At 55.5% G+C, this 8,935-nt stretch overlaps 1 long non-coding RNA gene across 1 annotated transcript; it reads left to right on the top strand.

Annotated features, from left to right (window-relative positions):
• Nucleotides 1-284: 284 nt before the first annotated feature.
• Nucleotides 285-8,306, top strand: LOC135977673 (uncharacterized). Its single transcript, XR_010595106.1, has 2 exons — nt 285-1,230; nt 3,795-8,306. It is a non-coding gene; the product is annotated as an uncharacterized LOC135977673 (long non-coding RNA).
• Nucleotides 8,307-8,935: the final 629 nt, after the last annotated feature.

The raw sequence follows: 8,935 nt of genomic DNA, 5'->3' as shown, positions 1-8,935 counted from the left end.
GAAGGGACAATTGGCGCCTTTGGCCACGTTTCCATGGGACAGGTGAGAAGCCCCCGCAATCCCGAGTCACAATCAGAGCGCGAGGGCGGCCGCGCTGCTGCCCCTGTTGTGCATGGGGTCGGCCCAGCACGCCCAGCTGATGGGGGTGATCCTGTCACGGAGTGTGGGGGGACTCAGGGTCCTGCACCCCCGGCTTCCTGCGATTCACCATGACTCTCAGCCAGCCAGTAAAGCAGAAGGTTTATTTAGACGACAGGAACACAGTTCAAGACCGGTCCCGCAGGCACAGAAAACAGGACCCCCTCAGTTAGGTCCATCTTGGGGTCCTCGGGCACCCCAGCCCCTTGGGAGTACAGAGCCCTGTCTGCCTCCCAGCCATTCCACCAGCCAGCTCCTGAAACTCTCCCTTTAGCGACCCCTCCCACAGCCTTTGTTCAGTTTCCCGGGCAAAGGTGTCACCTGGCCTCTAACCCCTTCCTGGGTTCTCATGTTACATGCTCAGGTATTCTCCGGTCAGTCTCCCATCCCCCAATGCAGACTATCCTAGCCACACTCCCCTGCCAGCATTCAAAGACCACAGTAAGAACAGTCCCAGTTCGTCACAGATGCATAGCCAGAATCAGCCAGAATCCACTGGAAGCTGCTTTACCAGGGCAGCCAGACTTATGGGGCCGGCTGCAGCTGGCATTCGGGGTGTGCGGGCGGGAGGGAGGAGGCAGCATGAATTGCATGTGGGAGATTCATTCGTTGTTTGTGTGACAGCACAAACTCCCCCTCATCCCAAAACCTGGTCCCCAAATGAGCAGACTGGAGCACATCACACTAAGCAAACTGGTGCCACGTTCAACAAAATAAACAGGTCCCATCTCGTGTCCTTTGTTGCACATTTCGATGGCCTGGGTGCTCTTTTCCAGAACTATACGGACGTGGAGCTGTTCCCTCTAATGCACCAGTTCCTGCCCCCTGTATCCCAGCCGGAGAGCTGGGACACAGAGAGCAGCTGCCTTGACAGTCGCTGAATGAATCCAGTTTGATCCTCTTCCCTGTGGGACAGATGCAGCAGCAGCGCAGTCTCGCTCCAGCCCATCCCACTCAGGTATCTCCTCACCCGGCCGTGACCTGTCGGGACAATGTCCATAAAGGCATGGAGCCCCGGCTCTGGTTTCTGATGTGGAAGTGGGGGACGCTTCAGGTTGCTAACTCGCCCGCTCAGCTGCAGCGTCGGGATGGGTGAGTTTTATTGAAATGCCCAGTATTTCACACAGCCTGGAGATGTAGGGCCAGAGCCTGGTGGTGGGCACCAGAGCCCCAGGCGGTGTGGGCACGTGGGGGAGGTGCAGTGGCAGGGCATGCTATGTGGCCCCTGTGGGACACCATGTGCCCTGAGTGCCCGGGCACAGGAAGGAACGTGCCCAGACAGATGCAGTAACTACCGCATAGAGAGGGGCAGCCTGCACTCCTCTCAGTGCCGCCCCTCAGCCCGGGCAGGTGCACAAGGGGGAGGGGAGCCCTGGTGCATCCTCTGCTTTCCCGACCCTGCCTGGCCGAGGCACAAGGGATGGGGGCGCAGTGAGGTACATGCTGCTTTTCCTTTGAAACGGAGCAGCATTTCCCCCAGCAAGTGCATGCTGCAGCATGAGCCTGGCTAGCTAGGAGTCTGGCAGTGCCTCCTGGTGGGTAAAGACTGCCCCCGGGGCCATGGGGTACCAGGAGCCTGGCGGGGATCCCCTGCCCAGCGCTCTGCTGGACCCTAGGCAGGAATCCTCCCGCCCTGCCCCAGGTTCCTTTAGGCATTGGGGCCAAAGCACTTTAGAACACAAAGGAACTAGCATAAACCATGTTTTAAAAATGGGGAAACTGAGGTATGGTGCAGTGTAATGAGTTTTCCAAGGTCACAGGTCGAACTCAGGCCCTCTGTGTCTTAGACTATTAGAGTGTGTGAACGGCTGCTAGCTGGCAGCGTCCCCGCTCCTCTGGGGCGTCAGGAGAAGGGGAGGCGTGTTTTCAAGGATGAGTGACTCCAGATTGGTATTTCACTTCAGTTCCAAACATTGTAGTTCTGGCTTGTCAGACTCACTGAAATCCTTCTCCTTTAAAGCTTTAACCCTTTGCCTGCCATGGGGTTACGCCTCTCTCCTCTCTCTCACAAGGATACCTGAGATTGCTGGCAGCGTGTCACAGTTACTTGGGCTGTGACATTGTCTGAAGAATTTGGGGTCCAGGCAGCTCCAAAAAGAAGGTGTTTCCAATGAAATCTGTCTGGGGATGATGTCTGGGCAAAGTGTTTCCATTGCAACAGTGTGTTTCGGTGTGTCGTTTACACGGTGTTCTCTCTCGCTCTCTCTAATTCATTTGCACGTTTGTATCACGGTCACTTTTGGGGTTAGTTGTGGACTTTCTAACTTTGCAACACCATATGAATACAATGATGGCTGACAGAAAGCACGGTGCCGGACTCCAGTGCGGCTTTAGCCTGTTCTGGTTTGACACACACACACACACACCCTGCCTGCCCCACCCCGCCTCACCCCACAAAAAGCTGCCATTTTGCACCTGTCACGGGTCGGCAGCAGCTATAATCAAACTTGGGACCTCTGGAGCTTCACACGTGAGCCTCTGCTGTAGGGTTCTCAACCTATTTACCATTGGGGGCTGCATATGCCGTGCTCTGCGTTATGTGGGCTGTAGCTACACAAGATGTAATACCAGGGCCGGGATAGATATACCTGGGGGCGGGGCCGGGGGTGAATGAGCCGGTTTCTGTCCAAGAGTCTGGATTGCTCTGGGCTGCTGATCCCGGCAAGGTCATTGTGAATCCCTGCGCTGAGTGCTGAAGGTGGCCTGGGAAAAGCATGTGTGGGGCGGGGGAGGGGTGTCTATGTTAATCCCGGCTGAAATAAATGGCCATGCCCTTGCTAGGGCAGCGCTTACAGTGCACCCCTCAGGGACCCGGCTCCATTTTGAACTCTTTTTTGGCCAGGACTGTGGCCCCTGGCGACTCTGCCCACTTTAAGCCTGGCCTGAGCTGGGCCCACAGAACAGCTGCAGTGTCAGCAGCGTGTCCCCCTCTGGGCTGCTGGGCTGCAGTGCAGGGGGCAGCATGCCTGGCGTGGGGCACACAGCAGCTCTGTGCCCTGGGCCCCTCTCACCTGGCACTCATCTGAGGGGGGCAGAGCCCTGCCGGAGGCTGCCCAGCTGCTGTCTCTGTGTGGGTGAGCGGGCACTGCCCTCCGGCTGGTGGTAGTGACTGTGGACGGGGGGAGCTGGGACAGAGGGAGTTGCTCCGAGCAGCACTCCCCTTGCAGCGGTGCAGCGCGGGCAGAGAGGCGGCAGCTCCTTCCCCACCACAGGGAGCGCTCCAGCCGGCCCTGACCCGCCCGGGACCCGGGAGCCAGGCCATCGGAGCCGCAATCTTTGAATGGTTTTTACCATGCAGCTGGGTCCCAGCTGTGTGCTAATCGGGCCGGCTGCAGAGATGGAGACAGTGGCCGGGCCGGGGGAGAGGTGAATGGTGGGCTTCACCCCGTCTCCAGAGACTTGGGCCCACCCCGCCCATGCTGAGCCCCTTTGAACATGCAGCCATGTCCTGCGGTGCCTACCTGGGAGCTGAGCTCTTCTGAAAATCTGGCCCAGTAGTTGAGCCCTCTGAAAACTCTGGCCTTAGCGTCTAAGGGTAACATTTTCAAGAGTGGCTAAGTCACTTAAGTGCCTAAATCCCAGTGACGTCTAGTGGGATTTAGGCACTTGTGAAACTCTCTCCTGGTCTCATGTCCAGCGGTTTCTGTCCCCTGCAGGGTTCCAGTCCAGCTCTCTCCTGCTTCTGGCAGCGTCTCCCCCACCCTCGCCAAACGATTTCTTCAGCAGTACGGACTCAGGAAGGATACAGAGCCTTGGTTTACAGTTGATTCATCTCTTCAAGGTTTCTTCAAAACCAGCAGAGCAAGAAACTATTCTTATTTTATTTTATTGGTAAAATGAAAGTGTAAGATCTGGAGCGGGATTCTGTGGCCAGGAATGGCCGGGGCGGATTCTGTGGCTGTAGTATTGTGAAATACACAGGACCTGCCTCTAAAAACCCAGCCTCCAGTTACCCCAGGCTGATTTGATCGAGCTAGCTAGCGCTCTCTCCCCCCCTCCCCACCTGCCCCCTTAACCTGATGTTCGTGGCATTTCAGGGTTCCCCAAAGACTGCAGCAACATTCCCAGGGACAGCCCCAGCGGGGTCCAGGTCATCCAGCCAGCAGGCTCTCCCCCTCGAGTGGTGTGGTGTGACATGGACACCGAAGGCAAGGGCTGGACCGTTGTCCAGAGAAATTCTTACAACACAGAGATCACCTGGAAGGAGTCCTGGAGCACCTAGAAGTACGGCTTTGGGAACGTGCAGCAGGATTACTGGCTGGGCAACGAGTACCTGTCCCTGCTCACGCGGCAGAACATCTACAAGGTCCGCTTTGTCGTGGAGGACAAATCCAACAACACCCGCTACGCAGAGTACGACATCTTCAGTGTCGAGGATGAGCCCAGCGGGTACCCTCTGAGGCTGGGCAGGTACTCTGGGGACGGCGAGGACTATCTCACCACCTACCACTCCGGCCTGGGGGGCATACATGACAACATGAAGTTCAGCACAAGTGACAAGGATCAGGACCAGACCAGTGGGAACTGCGCAAGTAGCTATGGAGGCTGGTGGTACGACAAGTGTCAGAACGTCCTGCTCAATAGGAAAGGCTACATCTACTGGGCAGGGTTCTGTAAGAGTGGGGAGTGCAAGTCTTCCCTCATCCTGGTTAAGCCAACAGACGTGTGCTGGGTCCGGCAGGAGGAGCCCATCCTCCTTGGGAGCAGCGCCGCTGAGAAGGGGAGACAATATTAGATCAGACACGGCGCGCCATCCCCCACCTAATCAGTGCAGTCCCTGCAATGCCTCCACTCTGCTCACCCCCTTCCCTGTTGGCTTCTGCACGGTAAATCCCCTGGAATAAATGCTGAGAGCTGACCCCGCCGGTGCGTTCGAATGACACAAAGAGTGTGATTGGTGTGTATAACTGGACCCCCACTTCCACTCTGCCTCGCTGGAAGCCATGTCACTCACTACGACTTTAGACCCACATTAACCTCTGCTTCTCCCAGCCCTGCCACTGCCCCTTGGCATTAGTGATCAATGAATCATGACACTGGATTTCTAGCAACTGTCATTGAGCATTTAAATGGGGGATGACTCAAAGCCAGGACTTTACATCTGAATCCTGCATGTATTAGCTGTGGTGAGTTTGGGTTCAAAAACCTGGCCTCTGTGTTTTTAATAAATATGGTTATTACATGAGAAAACATTGCAACAGTAATTAGTTGCTGATAAACCACTGAGATTAGATAGACGTGCAACGAAACCACACAATAAAGATATTGGTGTCCCTCTTCAACCCAAGGGGCTAGTCAAAGTTTGGGGCCCTGGGGATGTTCCAGTGGGGAGCAGAAATTGGCAGTGGAGTCTGGTAATTTTTTGATGTCTTGTTTATTTACAAGGAACATACAGAGTCCTGCTTCTCCAAACACAGCAGGAGCCAACAGCAGGGATTAGCCTCCCTGCTCTCAGCTCCAAGCCTCTTTAGCCAGCACCTGGCCCAAAAGCTCTCTATGCTCCTCCCAAGATGTAGTCCTGGCTGGTCCACTGGCAGGGGTGAAGATGGGGGGGAATGTGAAGGGGCGTTGCCCCCCCCCAAACTGCATCTTTCCATTCCCCTCCTGACCATGGCCCTTCAGTGCATCCCCAGGACACAAGGCCCTGTCCAATTGGCCTTCCTGACAGAGCCTGCATGGAGAGCGTGCGTAGGGGGGAATTTGGGGGGCAGGTTTGGAAAGAGGGATTTTTTCAGGGGGAGGGAAGCTGGGAACCCTACTGGTGCTGAATTTCCATAGTGCAGAGGTTCAGCTGGGACAGGCGTCCAAACTGTTGGTACTTGTCTCAAGATAAGTAGGATGTGGGTGGTCTGGAAATCTTATCATAGAATATCAGGATTGGAAGGGACCTCAGGAGGTCATCTAGTCCCACCCCCTGCTCAAAGCAGGGCCAATCCCCAGACAGATTTTTGCCCCAGATCCCTAAATGGCTCCCTCAAGGATTCAACTCACAACCCTGGGTTTAGCAGGCCAATGTTCAAACCACTGAGCTATCCCTCTCCCCTTGTAAAGTCAGCCCTTCTCACCAATTACGGACGTATCTGGGGTTTGGCCTTAATGGAAATCCTGGGAGAAAGCCTCATGCTACTGCTGCTTCTGGGTCCGACGCAAACCAGGAAGTACAGGACCACGGTTAATAAGAGCAGCTCAAAAGATCATTTTCGCTGAGCCCAGCCCTGCACAGATTTCCAGCTTAGGTTTGCATTTTCAGCAAAAGTTCTTCTTGATTATTTTCTCCCAACCCCTTTGTGCCTCTGTAGGGGGCCAGGGTGGCTGCCCTCCGAACCTGAGGGTAAAGGGCCTTTCCCTCAGCCTGAGTGGGCGGGGCCAGCCCAAGCTCGCTCCACCCCCCGGAAGGGGAGGGGTGGAACAGGAAGTATAAAGGGCGGGGCCCTTAGCTCAGTTGGAGCAGCACCAGGGAGGGAGGCAGACGCAGACTGTGGGCTGCTCCCTTCAGACCCTGCTGCCACGCCAGGGGAGGCCCTGGACCAGTGGAGACCTCACCTGGAGGACGGACTGGGGCTGCCAGGACTGCCCGCTGCCGAGTACCCAGAGGAACTGGAGGAGCCGGAGGGGGAGCTGGAGCTGCCAGCAGCCGAGTACCCAGAGGAGCTGGAGGAGCCTGAGCCTGAGCCTGAGCGGGAGCTGGAGCTGCCAGCAGCGGACTGCACCGGCGGGACCAGAGGGATTCGGACGAGCAATTGGGTAGGAAGTAGCCCAGGGACAGAGCTGCGCAGTGGTGAGTCTGTATTGCGGAAGGACGCCGCTGATCCTGTGGCGGGACCCTCGTCCTGCCACTGCCAGGGTCCTGGGCTGGAACGCAGTGGTGTAGGGTGGGCCTGCGTTCCCCTACCCGGCCGAGCCACACCGGGACCTTTGCCGGCGCTCCCCTGCCTGAGGGGCGCGCTACTGACCTTTGCCGGCGCTCCCCTGCCTGAGGGGCGCGCTACTGACCTTTGCCGGCGCTCCCCTGCCTGAGGGGCGCGCTACAGACTCTGGCTGGTGGCCGCCCCGCCGCTAATTTCCCGCTGACGGAGGCGTGACCCAGGCCGGCCAGTGACCTCATAGCTCCCCACCGCCCCCTAACGGGTAGGTGGGTCAACGCAGATCACAGACTCCATAATAGCCAGCCACCCCGTCAGTTGCATCCTGGGGCGCTCCAGGGACAGGGGTGAGGGATAGAGGAGCAGATACACGACACACCTGTCTTCAGTTCCTTTGGGTGGAAGTTCCTGATTGCATGGATGAATCCCGTTCAGATGGGCGGGTTTTGTTTGTCTGTGGTGAGAAGTGGGGCTGTCAGGTCCAGCAGGCAGGTGAGGACAGTGCTGGCGCAACCCATTAGGCAACCTAGTCGGTCGCCTAGGGCGCTAACATTTGGGGGGCGGCGACTGCGGCAGCTGGATCTTCGGCCGTGTGATGTTTTTTATATAATCTGGGACCATATAGAACATGGTTGCAACCAAGGTCCGGTAGTGACACCAAATCTTCTATAAAGGGGGTCAAATGAGGTGTCTAAGACAAGGTTATGGTTTACTAGTTATGATTATGTTGTCTATATGTGTGTATCAATTTTGTAGTTGAAGTTATGAATATTGGCTCTGTACTGTCTGTATTTCAAACTTATGCTATGCTTCTGGGAAACATCCCAGACAAGTTGGTGTTAGCTCTGCCTGGCCTGCTTGATGGCCCATTAAGGACCATCAGCTATACAACTGACCCATGGAGAGAAGGCAGATACGACTTGTAACTCAGTAAAGTATGCAGGAACGTGCCCATGTGACTCCAGACTCCATTTTGCTGTAATTTTCCACAGTAAGAACAAAGAGGTGTTCTTACACCTGGAAAAGACTATAAAAGGGCCGATGCCTCATCTCCATTTTGTCTTCAATCCTGCTTCTTACCTCTGGAGGGACTTTGCTACAAACTGAAGCTCTGAACAAAGGACTGATGACCCATCCCAGCTGGGGATGTTCCAGAGACTTGATTTGAACCTGCAGTTTATTCTATCGCTGCTGCAAGCCTGAACCAAGAACTTTGCCATTACTGTATGTAATTGATTCCATTTAACCAATTCTAACTCTCATCTCTATCTTTTTCCTTTTATGAATAAACCTTTAGATTCTAAAGGATTGGCAACAGCTTGATTTGTGGGTAAGATCTAATTTGTATATTGACCTGGGTCTGGGGCTTGGTCCTTCGGGATCGAGAGAACCTTTTTTTCCCTTTTACTGGGGTATTGGTTTTCATAACCATTTGTCCCCATATCGAGTGGCACTGGTGGTGATACTGGGAAACTGGAGTGTCTAAGGGAATTGCTTGTGTGACTTGTGGTTAGCCAGTGGGGTGAGACCCAAGACTTCACTGTTTGGCTGGTTTGGTTTGCCTTAGAGGTGGAAAACCCCCAGCCTTGGGCTGTAACTGCCCTGTTTGAGCAATTTGTCCTGAATTGGCACTCTCAGTTGGGTCCCACCAGAACCAGCATCGTTACAGGCCGCCCCGGTCGTCGGCAGTATTTCGGGGGCGAGACTTTCCGCCGCCTCTGTCGGGGGTGGCATTTAGGGGGCGGGACCTTCCGCCGCCTAGGGCGGCAAAAAAGCTGGCGGCTCTCCTGGGTGAGGAGCAGGAGATGAGTGCATGGGGCAGCTGAAAAGGGATGAGCCGGAGTGAAGCTTGAAACACAAATGCAGGGGCCAAGAATCCCAATTCATCCATCCCGGACAGAGGGAGTCAAATACTCGCTGATGGACAATTGGTT

Source organism: Chrysemys picta, unplaced genomic scaffold, assembly GCF_011386835.1.
Source record: "Chrysemys picta bellii isolate R12L10 unplaced genomic scaffold, ASM1138683v2 scaf9, whole genome shotgun sequence".
Taxonomy (NCBI): domain Eukaryota; kingdom Metazoa; phylum Chordata; order Testudines; family Emydidae; genus Chrysemys; species Chrysemys picta.
Note: the sequence above shows the minus strand (reverse complement) of the source record. Positions and strands in the feature narration are given on the sequence as shown.